This window comes from Pistacia vera, unplaced genomic scaffold (genome assembly GCF_008641045.1).
Source record: "Pistacia vera cultivar Batoury unplaced genomic scaffold, PisVer_v2 Contig223, whole genome shotgun sequence".
NCBI lineage: Eukaryota > Viridiplantae > Streptophyta > Magnoliopsida > Sapindales > Anacardiaceae > Pistacia > Pistacia vera.
In genome coordinates, this window is record NW_022196028.1 from 770,789 (window position 1) to 789,341 (window position 18,553).

At 35.8% G+C, this 18,553-nt stretch overlaps 1 pseudogene; it reads left to right on the top strand.

The window, feature by feature from the left end:
- The first annotated feature begins 17,135 nt into the window (after positions 1–17,135).
- LOC116130651 lies at positions 17,136–18,553 on the top strand (annotated as a pseudogene).

Consider the following 18,553-nt stretch of genomic DNA (forward strand, 5'->3'; position numbering starts at 1 on the left):
CTGCCACTGAATGCACAAAACCCCATATAATAAAAGCCTTTTTCAGCTTCTTAAACCAAGCCCTATGAGCCTATTTGAGGCCATAGAGAACCTTAGTCAGTCAACACACATGATGAGGATACTGAGTAGTAACAAACCCTTCGAGCTAAACCATGTAAACTTTTTCAGTTAAATCCCCATTCAAGAATGCATTATTAATGTCGACTTGTTGAATATCCCAGCCATAACACACAGCAAGGCTCATTATCACTCGAATTATTGGCGACTTCACCACTTGACTAAAAGTTTCCAGATAATCTATACCAGGGGTCTACTAGAACCCCTTAGCCACTAACCTAGCTTTGAATCTTTGTATGGAGCCATCAGGATTATGTTTAACCTTAAACACCTATTTACACCCCACTGCATAGACATCAGAGGTGGCTGGAACCAATTCCCATGTGTGGTTGGCTAATAAGGCATCAAACTCAGCCTGCATGGTTGCCTTCCAGGATGGATGAGAAAGTGTCTTTGCTGCTGTAGCTAGTGTTTTAGTGTTGAGTGAAGAGGAAGACACTAAAACGGTATTATATGCCTTTGCTTTAGATCTTGTGATCATAGGGTGAGTGTTTAATGTTGGAGGTAGAGTTGAGACACATGGCAATTGTACAACCAATGGAATGCTTGGAAATAAGACATCTGAGGGAAGAGACATTGGTGAAAGGATAGGACTAGACTAGGATGTTATAGGTGAAGAAGGTACTGTAGAGACATCAGGTGCATATGGTGAAGGTGATAATTTATTGGTGGATGGTGAGTGACTCGAGCTGGAAGTTTCAGTTGGAGTGTTTAAGGCTGATTGTATAGTGTTATTCTGGAAGAATGAGGGCTTGTTTTGTGAGCCTAACTGATTACCTGTGGTAGGAGTGGTAGATGGAGCAGGAACAGTGCCCTGAGGTGTAGAGAGAGTAGGAATATGCCAAGAATAATGAGTAGTGTGTGTGGAAGATATGTTAGGTGGCTGGGAAGTATTATTAATTCTAGAATTTCTGAAAGGAAAACCTGACCCATCAAAAGTGACACTTTGACATATATAAACTCTTTCATTAACATCTAAGCCTTTGTATCCTTTATGATGTAAGCTATAACCAATGAAAGTGCATTTTGATGTATGAAAATTGAACTTGTGAGAACTATAAGGTCGAAGGAATGGATACACAGCATAGCCAAATACTTTAATGGCATAATAGTTAGGAATAACATGGAATAACTTCTAAAAAGGGGACAGATTAGACAAAATAGGTGAGGGCAGCCTATTGGTTAAGTAAGTAGTAGTTTGAAAAGCATGCCACCAGTATTTAAGAGGCATACCAACTTGATCAAGTAGTGTTAAACCTTGTTCTACAATTTGCCTATGTTTTCTCTCAACCCTCCCATTTTGTTGATGAGTATGAGGGCAAAGATGTCTAAAATTGATACCATGATGTTTAAAGTAGGGTATTAGGCTTCTATATTCCCCTCCCCAATCAGTTTGTACACATTTGAGAGTAGTTTCAAATTGTCTTTCAACCAATTTATGAAACTGAGTGAACATAATGTAGGTTTCAGATTTTGTTTTTAAAGGAAAAATCCATGTAAAACGACTATAATCATCTAAAAACTGCATATAATATTTGAATCTGTAACGCCCCACTTGAGGTATGTAGTTATTGTTTCTTCTTTTGCTCTTATTTGAGTTGGTTTCTTGGTAATATTGTTTGGTTGACCTTTGATTGAATGTTATGTCGAGTACTTGCCCTGAATTTGGTGGAAAATAGAAGAAGTTTAGTGTTTCAGTCTTCGCCGGGGCGAAGAAGAATCTTCGCCGCGGCGAAGAGGTGTTGAAGCCACGGGGAAGCTGCTGGACAGTTTCGCCGCGGCGACAGAAGTTTCCTCGCCGCGGCGACAGTCCGACCAAAATGTTTGTTAAGTTTTAGATATTCTCTTCCCTAAGGGCATTGTGACCATTCTACCCCTAATTAGTAGGAAAAGTGGGGAGTAAATTGTAAGGAAATTTCAAGGAGAATATGTTAGTATGGGGGTGTGTTAGTAAGGAATCAAAGGATATGGATGGAATTTCCATGAAAGAGCAAGGGCAAAATGGGAAGAAAGAGTTATTAAGAGATATTAAAAAGGGTTTAGTCTTTGAAAGCTCTTCATTTTCCCATTCCACCGCCTCCTTCATTCTTCTAAACTCTCTCAAATTTCCTTCAATCTTCCAAGGATTTCCAAGAGCCTTTTTGAGTAACTTTTAGTAGGGTTTTAATCTAAAGCTTCCTAAGGTAAGGATTTGTGCTTTAGATGAGAGTTTTATTATGTTTTGATTAGAGTCTCATGTTGTGATTATTGGTTAAGTTGTAGAGGAAAAGCAAGCTACCAAAGGAAAGGAGAAGTGTTAAAGAAGCTAATTTCTTATAAGGTAAGTAAACTCAACCTAAGTTGAGATTTAAGAACTCTTTTGAGTAGATTGATATACATATGTGCTTTCTTTTAATTGTTGAATAAGATTAGCAATTATGATTGAGTTATGAGTTATGAGAAGTGTTGTATTTGCTTGGTGTTGGGTTGAGTTTGATTGGAGTTGGAGGAGGTTTTGAGCAAGATTATGGAAGTGTTTCTCTTTTGACAGGGAATTTAGGGTTTATGAGGGAGTTTTCTCTCATTTGATTGATTAAAGAAAAGAGAAAAGCTAGAGTTAGAGTAGAGTTATTTATGCACATGAGTTGTATGATGAAATGCTCAAGAGAATCATAAGTAAGGATAGAAAGCCTTAATGGTTGCTACATGTCATAGTTACTTTTCATAAATGCATTAATGAGTATGAGTCATTGATGTGCATTAATTATGCTTTACTTATGCATTAGAAAAGAGAGTAGAAAAAGAGTAGAGACTTTTGAGTTTAGACTACTCCAAGAGTAGAAAGAAAGAGAGAATGAGCACTATAGAGTAAAGCTAGAGTAGTGCTTAATAAGAGAATAGAGTAGGTTGTGCGATGGGGAACCTGTGAGTACGGGTAGAGTATTCCCGCATGTACGCCGCATCAAGAAAGCGGCCAGAGTATCAGAAAGAGAAGTGGTGTAGCCCGTAGTGTACATGCGGATGAGCGCTATACCCGAGTTTACCCGAGAGATTTTATGCACTCACATGGCCAAAGGTTCCAAATCCATGCATAACCAAGTCCGATCGGCTAGAATGAGTAGAAGTCACAGGAAGTGGGAGCGAGTCCCAGCCGTGCCTCCGGTCAGATGGGGCCATGACTTATTAGAAAGAAAGTTAGTATAGAGGAGTTATGAGAAAGAGAAATTAGATAGTTATATTAAAGAAAGAGTTACAGAGATATTTGAGTTTAAGGGTTTACTTACTGAGCCTTGTTTGTGCTCATCCAGTTGTTTCCTATATTTTGCAGGTTCTAGATGAGGACACAGTTGGATGGACATCGGCACACGAAGAGAAATGGCTACACTGTCCACCCTATTTTGACAGTTTTGCATATGTCACAAATCTTGTATATATTTGTGTAAAGAATGCATATGTTTAATAAAAGAAAAATTTTGGGCCCAACTTTTTATATTATTGTTACATGTACTTTTACCATGCATGTTTTTATAAGAAAGGAGTCGTTACAGAATCCTTCAGGGGAGGAGACAGGAGAGGACCCCCAAAGGTCAGAGTAAATCATATCAAGAGGTTTGAAGGCTTGAAAGCTGGATCTAGGGTATACTGATTGATGCAACTTGCCAAATTGGCAAGCTGAATATAAGGGTATAGCACTTGTGGAGTGAGGAAGATTCAACTCTTTAAGGACTGAAATATTAGGATGTCCTAGCCTATTATGCCATAACATGATGTCAGTCTTTTGAGTAGGAAAGGACTGAAAATTATGAATTCTATTGATCACATTTACATCATCAAGAGAGGATACAATGCCAGACATTAAAGGTGTAGTACAATCAGTAATAGAGTGACTACCAACAGCATTACAATTAGAGTTATATTTATTGGAAATACTACTAGTATACGGATTAAGAAAACAAGGGAAACAAGCACCAAATTTGTTGGAAGGTTTAAAAGTAAAGGAGGAAACCGATTTTGCAGTGAAGTGAGGTGATAAGGAAGTTGGAATCTGAATTTGATACAGACCGGCTTTAAGCACTCCTTGGAGTAAAGGTGCCCTGGAAAGTTTATCCTTAGCCACACAGTAATCAGTGTAGAACTCAACAAAAGACATGATTATATCTAGTCAACTTAGACACACTTAGTAATTTTTTGGTAATGCTAGGTACATAAAAACATTCCTAATATATAAAGGCCTAATTGGACAATGTAAGACAGTAGAACTAGTGTAAGAAATAGATAGTACTCACCATTACCAATCTAGAGTTGCTCACCACCTATGCAACTTGAGCTTGTTGTCAATTGAGAGAAGTCTAAGGTCACATGGTCTATGGCCCCAGAGTCCATATATCATGTTGCTTCCTAAACAGTAGATGGTGTTGCAATGTAATTGATGGCTGCACGAGAGGAATGTTGAGTATGTGGTTGAGCTATAAAAGCTTGACTATTATGCCCAGTAGCAAGATATGAAGATGGCTGAGAACCAGTGTTGGCAGAAAAGAAGCTGGGTGTTGTAATGTGTTGAGAGATAAAATCTCTAGTAGGCTATGCTAGAGAGCCAAGATTGGAACTAGAACTTAGACCAAGAGATCCAAAGTTAGGATTTTGGTGATGGTAATAGGTGTTCACAAGTGAGTATTGTTTGTGATTAAGCTCTAGTGGCCTAGAGAAACCAGACACATTAGTGAAGCTAGGTGTTAAAGCCCGCTGTCCTATAAAGTGCACATCGAAACTATGGTAACAGTTCAACGCGAGATGCCCTGTTTTTCCACAAACTTGGCAAACATGCTTATTTCTTCCTCCAATTTGGCCTCTACCTCTACCTCTACCACCAGAGAATCCACCAAAAGGCTGATGATTATAAAATGAGTTCTAAGGAGATGTAAACATGGACTGATGTTGGTTGGGCTGAAAGTATGGTGTAGTGAGGTTATGTTGTTGCTGGTTAGAATGAGGTATTGTATTATAGTGTGAATTCATGACTAAAGGTTGAGAAATCTGGGCATGTTGAGGTTTCTTACTACTAGCATTAATTGTAAGATTAGCCAGATTTGTAGTCCCTCCATGAAACTCATTCTACACAATTGAATTCAGAACAAAATTTGCCTTTTCTAATCTTAATTCTAATTTCTGTAGAATAATCTGAGCATCATGAAAAGAAATAGGCTCAGGTCTAGATTCTAATCTAGAAGTTATGTTAACTACAGTTATATCATAGTCAAAATCAAGTCCATCTAAAGTGTAATTCAAGAGTTCTTCATCGGTAATACTAACTCCATTAGCCGACAGACTCTCTGCAAACCCTTTCATCTTAATGAAATAATCGTGCATGCTAAGATTATCCTGCTTAGTGTTTTGTAACAAGCTCTTAACATGCAATGTTTTAGCTCTGGATTCAGTAAGGAATTCTTTTTCTAATGTAGTCCAAATTTTAGTAGAATATTGACATTTTGAGATCATAGGAAACATGAATTCTGAAATTGAAGACAATAACCAACTCACTAAAAGCTTATCTGTTTTCTTCCAAAGCGCATATTCTAAATTAGGTTTCTTGACCATCTCTGAGCTGAACTGTCTAGCTGCACTTTGACGAATGGGACCGGACAAGGATTCAAGCCAATTAGATGGTCCTCGAGGTCATGTTAGCCAACGACAAAGAGGATCTATGATTTCCAAAACCTGTGATTGTCTCTTGTTAGCTTGGGTGAAATTGTGGGAAGTAAAGATGAGGAAATTGTAGATGAATTGACTGGGTAAATTGAGTCAAAAAAGGGTTTAGAGTTCAAATTTGTTTCGGATTTGTTAAAAGGAGAAGATGTACATTGTTGATTGATTAGCCATTATTTGACGTTTGTCAATGGCTCTAATACCAAATGAGAAGCAAAAGGTAGAAAGAAACAACAAGAAAGTGTGAGAAAGCGAGGGAAAATTTGAGAGAAAGTTTCTTTAAGAGACGTGTTATGTTTTTCATTATTAAACAAAGTATTACACTTTTCTTTATATACAAAATGGGTTGTGGTCAACAAGTCAACAAGTTCAGTCAACCAAAGCACCTACTTCATATATACTAACACTTGGGGTGGGTGGGGGTGATTTTGCTACAAATTAAATTTTTATATGGCTATGGTGTTTTAACAAAATTTCAAATGTAGGGGTTTAAAAGAAATCATTCAAAAAATAATATTATATTAATATTTAAAAAAGAGGACAATTTAGTAATCTATATAACATACCCACCCATTTATCCTCCTAACCAAACATATTATTCTCCAATTTATTCGAACCAACCAAATACATTTTCTAAACATTCCCAATAATTTTCAAGGTGATCTATCTTTCCGTTAATATAACATCCCCCAATAATAAAACATTATATGATCGAAACGCCCATAATAAAACATTATATGATCCAAACGCCCCCTAAGAAGAAAAGAAAATGAAAACTTTACCTTACTAAAAAAAATATAAATAAACCCCTTTACTTTCAATAATAGCTCAAAGCCACATACTTGTTGAGATTTCGTAAATATTATGTAATTTCTTAATTTTCTCAATTTTAGGATACTCATAACATTCTTGATATCCTGTAATCTCCTAATTATGTCGGTATATTATAATTGACATAATTAGGAGATTCCGTAAATTACATCTCCCCTATATAAAGTCTGTAACTATTAGTGTAAAATCAATGAATTGAAAACACAATTTTTCAAAAAAACACATGGTATCTATTAGTAAAGGAGTGGAAGTTAGTTGCTGTTAGTTACCCTTATTAGTTGCTGTCAATTGTTGTTAATTGCGTTAAAATCTATTTAGTCATCACAACACTATAAAAGTGCTACTCTCTGTACTCACACTTCAAGCTGAATATAAGATTCTTCAAGCTTCGATTTCCTTCTTCATTTTTCTCTGATTTTAGCTTAAGAGTTCACATGGTATCAAAGCCATCGACTAACGTCAAAGATGGTTGATCTCTCTCAATTTTCTCCTAATCAGAGCAATTTTGGTAAAAAAAATTGATCACTAATTTTGTCAATTTCACAAATAATTCCTCTATGTCTTCTTCAGCTCTTCTAGTTATCTCCCCAAGACTAACTAAGGATAACTATAGATTCTGGAAATCACAAATTCTATTTGCTGTTGGTTTGCACGATCTAGAGGAACATCTCACTGGATTAATTTCATGCCCAGCTCCATTCATCAAAGTTCAAGTTCAAGGTTTTGATGGAACGACTAAAAAGAAACCTAATCCAGCATATAGTCACTAGAAAAAGACTAACAAGATACTAGTAAGTTGGTTTCTTGGATCCATCTCTGAATCTATATTCATCGTTGTTTTGAAATGTCAATTTGCTGCATGCTAATATGTGGATAGCTTTAGAGAAAGAATTTCTCACTGAATCAAGAACTAAAACCTTGCATGTTAGAAATTTGTTGCAAAATACCAAGAAAGATAATCTCAATATTCATGATTACTTTGTCAAAATGAAGGGATTTGCTAAAAAATTTATCTGCTAGTGGGATAGTAGTTACATATGAAGAGTTGCTGAACTATATTCTTGATGGATTGAATATTGAATATGATGCTACTGTAGTTAATATTACTACAAGATTGGAATCTAGGTTAAATCCCCTTTTTGTTCAAGAAGCACAAATTATCTTGCAAAAGTATGAACTTAGGTTAGAAAAGGCTAGTTTAGCAGTAAATTCGGTTGTCAATGTTGAGTTTCATACATGGAGGATCAGTTCATCTTGCTAATCTTACAACTGATGTGCTTAGTAAGAAATTTTAGAATGAACAACCTTTGTTCAACACTGGACAAAATTAGTTTCAACCCATACAGCCTTAGCCTCTTGGTTTCACACCTCATACATTCACACCTCACCAATCTGTCACTAATCCTAATCAATTTGCACCACAAAATCACTTTTATTCTCCTAAATTTACTGGTGACAGAGGAAGAGGTTAGGGAACTGGAAAAGGCAGGTTCATTTGCCAAGTCTGTGGTAAAAGTGGACATCTTGCTCTCAAATGTTATAATAGATTTGATACAAACTTTACAAGAGGAAGTAACTCATTAGTTAAAGGCTAATTTGGACCTAATTACTCTAGAACATCAAAAGCTTTTCAAGGCTCACAATACTTTCCTTTGACCTCACCATAGTTTCCTTATAATCCTATTCCAATATCAACTCAACCTGGTTTTTCATCACTAAGTTATCCTAGCTTAGGACCACAAAGTGCAACCCAAATTGGCTTTACAACAGGATCTAATACAGCTCTAAGCCAGTCTCAAATGCCTACTAGATCTCACTCATCCGCACCCAGTCGCCACAATCAAGTGTTTTTGTCACAAACTCAATCACAACATTGCTCAAATCTTGCTGCCAATTACATTGATGCCCCTTCAACAGTTTAGTATGCATCTTGGTAGATGGACTCTAGAGCCACAGACCATGTGACATCAGATTTAGCACAACTTTCAGTGAATTCTGCCTACAATGGTAATAAGTAGCTTCAAGTTGGAAATGGAGAGTTGCTTTCCATTCCTTATACTAGTTTCAATTCATTACCTTGTCATTCTAGGTCTCTTTATCTTAAACATGTTTTATGTCTACCTCATATCACCAAAAATTTGCTAAGTGTTTCTAAATTTACTGGAGATAATAGTGTAGTAGTTGAGTTCTTTGCTGACCATTGTGTGATTAAGGACAAACAAGCCAAGGTTGTTCTTCTTCAAGGAAGGCTTAAGGATGGTCTTTATCAACTCCAAATTCCAACTACACATTCAACCTCAAACTCAAATTTGGCTATTGGTCACTCTTCCATAGTTTTAGCTTTCAACTCTACTAAAGCTTTTTCTCATTCTCAATCCACACAGTCTTTGCCTTCTCAATTTCCTACTGTTTGTAAAAATAATGATGATAATAACATTCGTGCTTATAAGAGTTCAAGTGACGTTTGTAGCACTTCTAACTCTCCTGCATTTGTATCCCCTTGTACTGATGCTATTGTTAATAATAAAAGTCACATAATTCAATCTTTTTCAGTTGCAAAAAGTAGTGGAATATTATGGCATAAATGTTTAGGTCACCCTAATGCATTTGTACTTGCAAAAATTCTGCATTCCCTAAAGCTAACTCATGCTATTGCTAATACCTTTGAGTTTTGCACTGCTTGTCAATATGGTAAACTACATCAGTTTGTGTTTCCTAGATATACCTCTAAAGCCTCCCAACCTTTGCAATTAGTTCATTTGGATTTGTGCAGACCATCCCCTATTCCTTCATTAGAATATTTTAAGTATTACATTCAGTTTTTAAACGATTATAGTAGGTTTACTTGGATTTTCCCTCTGAAAGCAAAATCTGAAACTCAACTTATATTCAAACAGTCTCACAAACTAGCTAAGAGACAGTTTAATACAAGTCTAAAGTGTGTCCAAACATATTGGGGGGGGGAGAATATAGCAGCTTAGTTTCTTAATTTCTTGACCATGGCATTATTTTTAGGCATCCATGTCCCCATACTCACCAACAAAATGGGAGAGTAGAAAGGAAACATAGACAAATAGTTGAACAAGGATCAACTTTGCTCGCTCATGCCAACATGCCCCTAAAATTTTGGTGGTTTGCCTTTCAAATTGCCACCTACGTACCTAACCAACAGATTGCCCACCCCTGTTATGCCTAACCACTCTCCATTTCAAGTCTTGTTTAATAAAATTCCAGATTACAAAGTTATTAGAGTGTTTGGTTGTATAATCTATCCTTACATCATGGCATACAATTCTCATAAGTTTGATTTTCATACCACTAAGTGCACTTTTACTGGATATAGTATACATCACAAAGATACAAATGTTTGGATTCCAATGGCAGAATATACATCTATCAAAGTGTTAAATTTGATTAGTCCAGTTTTCCTTTTGCTTCATCTTCATTATCTCAGCCTCAGGAAATGTCTACTTCTTCTTTCTCATTGAGTGATAATCATTCAACTCAATTGATTCCTTACCCTTTATCTACTTCCAACAATGACAATGTTACTTGTAAGTCTACTTCTAACTTGTTCAATGATTCTACTCCATTACATACCACTACTCAGCCAACACCAAAAGTACCTATCTCTCCTACTAAATATGTACCTCTTGTTGTCACTGCTCAGCATTTTCCAGTTCTCACTGCTTCAGCTAATGTTACTGTGATCCCCGTTACCTCATCACTCCTGTCCATTAATGATCAGCCGAACTCAACACTACTACACTCACCAAACTTAGCAGATTAGATTAGTGAATCTCCTTCTTCTAGTCCTACTCAGTCCCCTAATTCTACTTGTTCGAAGTCACCTGCTGCTATTCCCCTTACAGTTGAACTACAATTTGATACACAACCACCAAACTTAACAGACCAGCCTAGTGAACCTCCCTCTTCTAATCCTACTCAGTCCCCTAATTCTACTTGTCCAACGTCATCAGATGCCATTCATCTTACAGTTGAACTACCAATTGATATACAACCTTTAAACTCTTATCCCAGATTACTAGGTCCAAAGCCAAATCCATAGCTCTATGTTAGTTTCCTCTACCAATGCATGTTCCCACATTGACACCAATGAGCTAGTAAGTGTATCTGAAGCACTTTCCCATCCATCTTGGAAAGCTGCCATGAAGAGTGAATTTACTGCCCTGCTATCTAATAACACCTGGGAACTTGTTCCAGCTAAGTCTAATATGATATGGTAGGTTGTAAGTGGGTTTTCAGAATTAAACACAATTCAGATGGTTCCATTCAAAGATTTAAAGCTAGGTTAGTTTCCAAAGGCTTCCAACTCTGGGAATTGATTATCTTGAGACCCTTAGTCCTGTCATCAAATCATCCACAATTAGAGTTGTGCTAAGCCTAGCTATCACCTACGGTTGGGACATCAAACAAGTAGATGTCAACAATTCTTTTTTGAATAGGGAACTTCGTGAGATAGTATATATGACTCAACCTATTGGTTTTGTTGATACTAAGAAGCCACTTCATGTATGCAAATTGATCAAGGCATTGTATGGCCTTAAACAGGCTCCAAGGGCTTGGTTTGAGAAACTTAAAACTACTTTTCTCAAGTGGGGGTTCGCTAGCTTAGTGGCTGATCCGAGTCTATTCATCTACAAGCACACTAATCTAGTTGTTTATGTAATAGTATACGTGGATGGCATTCCCTTGACAGGAAGTGATTCTAAACTAGTCCAAGACATAATGCACAAGCTAAATGATAACTTTGCCTTGAAAACCTTAGGATCTCTTAAATATTTTTCTATGCTTCTAACATTCATATGTGTCAAGAAAAGTATGCCAGAGCTCTGTTAGCTAAAACTGGAATGATGGATTCCAAGCCATGCTTTACTCTTATGGCTGTAGGTAATAAGTTGACCCTTGAGGATGATGAGTTGTTTGACAAACCATCACTTTACAGAAGCACAATTGGAACCTTACAGTATTTAACATTATCAAGACCTAATATTGCATATTCTGTAAACAAATTGAGCCAATTTCTTAAGGCTCCTACTCAACTACATTGGCAAGCTTGCAAGAGATTACCTAGATATCTCAAAGCCACCACACACGTTGGAGTTCAGTTTCATAGAATTCACAAATTCAATCTAGAGTGTTTCACTGATGTTAATTGGTAGGAAATGTTTAAGACAGAAGATCAACTAGTGGTTGTTGCATATTCCTTGGCTTTAATCTACCCCAATGGAGTGCTAGGAAACAAAAGGTAGCAACCTTGTCTTTTACAGAGGCAGAGTACAGAGCATTTGCTCAAGGAGCTACAAAAATAGCATGGTTCCGAATTTTATTTTTTGAAATAGGTTTAACTCTTTCTGTAATACCAATTATTTGGTGTGACAATCAGAGTGTTGGATCTCTTGCTTCAAATCTAGTTTTTCATGATAGAACCAAGCATATTGAGATGGATGTTCACTACATAAGAGAACAAGTGGTTGCTAACAATTTAAAGGTACAATATGTTCCTACTGAACACTAAAAAGTTGACATCTTCACCAAGTCTTTGTCAATTTCAAGATTTGAAACTCTCAAAGATAAATTGATAGTCACTTCTTCTCTTGTGAAAGTTGATGTTAACTTTTGCAATTCTACAGAAGAGACTGAATTATCTCCAAAGCCAAGCAAGCTCATGAGTTGATCATAAGTTGAGCTGATACTGAAGTTTTGATACTCAACTAAGAAGTGTTCTGGTGCATATGTGTTCTGTAGTGTTCTGGTGCATATGTGTTCTGTAGTGTTCTGGTGCATATGTGTTCTGTAGTGTTCTGGTGTATATGTGTTTTGGTGCATATTGATTAAATTGTGGTTGTCTTGTAGAGTTGTTTCTTGTGTGTAGAGTAATTTCTTGCTTGTTTCAGAGTAGTTTCTTGTTGGTTGCCTTGCAGAGTAGTTTATTATGGTTGTCTTGTAGAGTAGTTTCTTGTTGGTTCCCTTGTAAGAGTAGTTCCTTTCTGGTTGTCTTGCAGAGTAGTTTTCTCATTGCTGCTCAAATTTGTGCTAGAAATTGTAGTTTGAAGACCATTTAATACTGGAAGTTAAAGTTGCAATGAAGGTGTAATTTTGCTGCTGAAGGTTAAAGTCAAAACGATGATTGTTTGGAAACTGAAAATTAGCTGCAGCTGCAGGTGTTGATCTACTAATATTGAAGTTAGTTGTAGATGTAGTCGCACTATGATCTCCTTTGGATTGTTTGATGTGATTATAATTTTTTTTTTTTTGGAATGTCTGATGTGGTTGTAATGAGTTTCTTTTGGAAGTTTGAAGCAGAAGATTGAAGGTTTTTTAAAGTATGGTTGAAATGTTGCTGAGTTGGAAATTGAAGATTGAAGATTGAATTTTTTTTTTTTTTTTTTTTTTTTTAAATACAGCGTTGCAGAAAGGAATAAAATGGTGATGCAAGATGTGAAGTACGCTGTTGATCTGCCACCGAAACTAACGTCGTCGATCTGGCGGCTGTTGCCGAGAAGAGCCACCAATTAATTTTTTAGAGTGAGTTTGTTTTTTACAAACTCTCTCTTTTCGTTTGTGTTTTTTAGGGAAAAAAGTGTCAAAAAAGGTCAAAGTAAAAAATTCAAAATCAGAAAAGTCAAAATCAAAATAGTTAAAGTCAAACAAGTTAAAGTCAAAGTAAAAAAAAAAATTGATGACAGACAGGTGCACTTACTACAATAGACCTGGTCATACAAAAAACCAATGCTTTGAATTGCTTGGATATCCAGACCGATAGGATCACAATCGTGATCAAAGAAATAACAAGTCAAAGAAAAGATCTACTAATGCTATTGTGGAAAAGGAAGAAGATGCCAAACAATCCTCATCAATTATAGCCATTGCTAGAAATAATGGTAAGTGTTTACATATGTGTACATTTGTTTCTAATAGTGCATAGATAATTGATTCTGGTACTACCGATCATATGACATTTGATTCTAGCCATGTTTCTAACCTTAAAACATCCTTACAAAAATTTGTTTTTACTGCCAATGGTGAGTCCACCTAGGTCACTAGGGAAGGATCATTAACCCTCAAAAACACTTTACACTTAGATTTTGTGCTAGTTGTTCCATCCTTGAATTATAACTTTTTGTCCGTCTCTAAAATAACCAAAGCCTTATCTTATGTGATGAATTTTTTTGCCTGAATTTTGTGAGTTTAAAAGCATTAAAGCAAAGCAGACAATTTGTTACAGTATTACACCCAGTTGTATTACTTGGATTTAGAAGCTTTGACAGTTGATTACTCTAAATGGAATAAATAGAAATCTGACACCTGGTTATGGCCTCGGTGCCTCGGACATGCTTCGTTTGGTTACTTAAAGCAACTTTTTCCAAGTTTGTTTGAAAAAAAATGACGATATCAATAACTTTCGTTGTGATGTTTGTGAACTATCAAAAAGCCACTGAGTCTCATTTCCAATAACATTAAATAAAAGTCCAAGTCTTTTCATGCTTATACATTCAGGTGTCTGGGGACCATCACAAGTTACTACTTTAGGTGGATAGAGTTCAAGATATGGAGACTATGAGTCGCAAACCAAACCTGTTGATCGACAAGAAGATGAAGTGGATGATGAAAATGTGGAGTTGGTATCAAACCCATCCATAGAAACTTCTCAGTCCGAGTTTCTCATTCCTGGTATGTCAGAACCATCATTTACTGAGAATGTTCCTAATTTAGAATCTGAAACAATTGAGTCTAAACAAACTAGGAAACAGTTACCACCACGTAATACTAAAGGGATTCCTAAACCAATATACGAAACTGAGCTATCTAATAAGGTCAAATATCCCATGAGTCATTATGTGTCTAACCATTGTCTGTCAGAATCAAATATGTCATTTGTGAATCAATTAGCTGTTGTATCTATTTCTAACAGTGTGTAGGAAGCCTTATCTGATCCAAAATGGAAAGGTGCTATGAATGAAAAGATGAAATAGTTACAAAAAAATGAGACTTGGAAACTTGTTGATCGTCCACCAAGAAGGCAAACTGTTGGATGTCGATAGGTTTATACTATGAAGTATAAAGTTGATGGTACAATTTAATGATTTAAAGCAAGACTAATAGCAAAGGGGTACACTCAAACGGATGGGATAGACTATAAAAAGACATTTGCACCCATAGCCAAAATCAACACAGTACGTGTCTTGTTATCTTTGGCTGCAAACTTGGATTGGCCATTATAGCAGCTCAATGTGAATAATGTTTTCCTACATGGAGAATTGTCTAAAGAGATCTATATGGATTCTCCTTCAGGGTGTATCCTTCCAGGTAAGCATAGCCAAAAGGTATGTAAGTTAAAGAAGTCACTGTATGGGTTAAAACAATCTCTAAGGGCATGATTTAGGAGGTTCAAGAAAGCTATGAAGTTTTTTTGCTACCATTAGAGCAATTCAGGTCACGCATTATTCCTTAAAAAATAGCAAAGGAAGATCATTGCACTTATTGTATATGTGGATGATATGGTGGTTACAGGAAATGATCCAAAAGAAAGGAAGGCTCTAAAAAAGTACTTATCAGAAGAATTCGAGATGAAGGACTTAGGTTCTTTGAAATATTTTCTCGGAATCAAAATGTCTCGATCTAACATAGGTATTTTCTATCACAAAGAAAGTATGCCTTGGATGTACTGCAGGAAACTAGTATGTCAGCATGTCAACCAACTAATACACCAATTGAAAAAGGTTTGAAATTAGGAGTCGAGGCTGATCAAGTACCAATTGACAAAGGGAGATACCAGAGACTTGTGGGAAGATTGATGTACTTGTCTCACACTAGGCCAGATCTTGCTTATGCATTGAGTATAGTTAGACAGTTCATGCATAATCCTGGAAAGCAGCATATGAACGCAGTTATACGTATCTTGAGATATTTAAAACATGCTTCTAGAAAAGGAATCTTATTTTCTAAAAACAAGGACTACCAAGTATGAATGCATATACTGATGCTGATTGGGCTGGAGTAGTGGATGACAAACGATCTACTTCTGGTTATTTCACTTTTTTATGAGCTAATCTAGTCACGTGGAGAAGTAAGAAACAGAATATTGTGGCACGCTCAAGTGCTGAAGCAAAATTTAGGGGAAAGGCACTTAGGATTTGTGAAACTTTGTGACTAAGATTTCTACTGCAAGATTTGGGTTATCAACTCAATCAACCAATCCAGTTATATTGTGACAATAGAGTAGCATGTGACATTGCTCACAATCCAGTTCAACATGATCGTGCGAAGCATGTTGAAGTAGATAGATTTTTCATTAGAGAAAAACTAGATGAAAAGATTATTGAATTACCCAGGATTTGATCAAAGGATTAATTGGCCGATATTCTTACCAAGGTTGTCTCCAAACTTATTTTTTCACAAGTTTTAGACAAATTGGGTATGTATGACATCTATCCACGAACTTGAGGGGGAGCATTGAGATTTCTTGAATATTTCCTAAATATTATGTAATCTCCCAATTTTGTCAGTTTTAGGATACTTATAATATTCTTAATATTCTGTAATCTTCTAATTATGTCAATATATTGTAATTGACATAATTAGGAGATTCCATAAATTGTATCTTCCTTATATAAAGTTTGTGACTATCAGTGTAAAATTAATGAATTGAAAACACAATTTTTCAAACAAACACACTATCAAACATTAAGAGTTAAATTTTCGCATTATATCAATGAGGTAAATCATTTATTTAGCCCTATTTTCCAATAAGATAATAAACCTTAATCCCCACCTTTTCTTTACAAATACATTCCAGTCCATTATAATTAAAAATAAAACTAAACAAACATAATACCTATTTACAAAAACACACGCACACACTCACATTTAAAGCAATGCAAACAGACTTGCACTTGAAAGAAAAAAAAAAAATGTAAGGAGTATATATATATATATATATCATAAATGATCAAATAAGAGAATTTTAATAATATTTACATATTTAACGCAAAAGTCAAGGTCGTAACTCTTTGCCAGTGAATGCGGGTTCAACACCACAAAATGCAATAAATTTGTTTTACTCATGGAGTAAACTGAATCTCCAAAATCCAACAATATTTGTTAGACCGAATTCATGTTATTAAAGAATACCTAACTATTTATTCTGTTGTGAAATAAAGGATAAGAACAATCAGTAACATCGTTTTTAACAAACCAAAGCTCTAATCCTTGTAAAACTTTTCCAAGGCTATAAACAGCACAAAGCCAGCATACTTGAAATCTAACAAACTAGCACTATAAATCATAATATCTGCGAAACTATTGTAAACAAAGATATTAACAAAAAAATAATCATAAAGACACGCTCGTATAAAATTCTTCTATCATGACCATGACATTGCCTTTGAAAGCCATCTCTATTACGTTGTTCCTTTGGCTTTCACATTGCCCATTTCCTTGCTAATGCTAGACATGTAGAAGGAGGATTTCATAAGTACACTATGGAACCTATGAAGCATTATAGATCAACATTTAAGCCCGGTCCTTGGAAAAACTCTCACGCAACCTTTTACGAGGGACACTCTGGAACATTCGGTAAATCAGTATTCTTTAACCATGTCCTGCTTATATGGTTGTTTCTTAACCATATTAGCTCATCACTTCGAAACATGAAGTACCTTTCTCAAATAGAATAAAGCCATGCAAAATTTAAAATTTATATTTGAACCTTCTCCTTCTTACATTTCTTTTTTTCTTTTCTTTTTTTTTTTTCAGTTCATAAATAGAAATTTTGACAAGTGATATCGTTTATCATATAATAATTATGTGCTTTAAGCTAATTTTTACACAACGACAATTTAGGATAACATCATGTTCTTTTTAAATTAAAACCAAAAAAAAATGGCATATATGAAAAGCATGTCTAATTACTAGATTCCTAGACCTATTATAATTAGTAATTGATGGTTTGATATGAAATTTGTTATACATTTGTTGTTAGTTTTGACTTGACTATCTGCATTATTCATAAACCTCATGACGTAAAAACATATATATGATTACAGGTGGGGCTTGTGGTTATGGAGATGTAGCTACACAAGGCTATGGCATGGGTACAGCAGCATTGAGTAAAGCTTTGTTTAACAATGGCCAAATTTGCGGTGCTTGTTATGAGATTAAATGTAGCAATAACCCTCAGTGGTGCAAGCCTGGACAACCATCTCTCTTTGTCACGGCCACCAACCTTTGCCCACCAAATCTAAATCTACCAAATGACAACGGAGGATGGTGCAACCCACCTCGTACACATTTCGACATAGCCTACCCTGCATTCTCTTACATCGCTGAGTACAAGGCTGGCATTGTCCCAATCCAATACAGAAGGTTCATTTTTTCTATCTCATCATCTACATATAAAACAATAATAATTACAACATTACCTAATCTTATAAATTACAAATAGTTTCTAACTATTTTTACAAGTACTTTTGTTTGTCTATTTTTTAACAGAAGAATGAGGAAGGTCTTTTGAAACTAACTGCAAGAAGACAGTGCACATAATCCTGAAGCATGAAATTGAAGTTCTAACTTGTTTGACTTTTATTGCAGAGTCTCGTGTCAAAAGAAAGGAGGAATTCGATTTACAATTACTGGGAATCCTTACTTCAATTTAGTCTCAGTATGGAATGTAGGGGGCGTAGGTGATGTTGTTAGCGTGCCAGTGAAGGGTGACAAAAATTTGAAATGGACGGCTATGAAACGAAATTGGGGTTAGAAGTGGGAGAGCAATGCAAAGATGACTGGAGAGTCATTAACCTTTAGAGTCAAAGCAAGTGATGGTAGAACTTCAACCTCATGGCATGTTGTGCCCAATAATTGGCAATTTGGCCAGACTTTCGAGGGCAAGAACTTTCGTTAG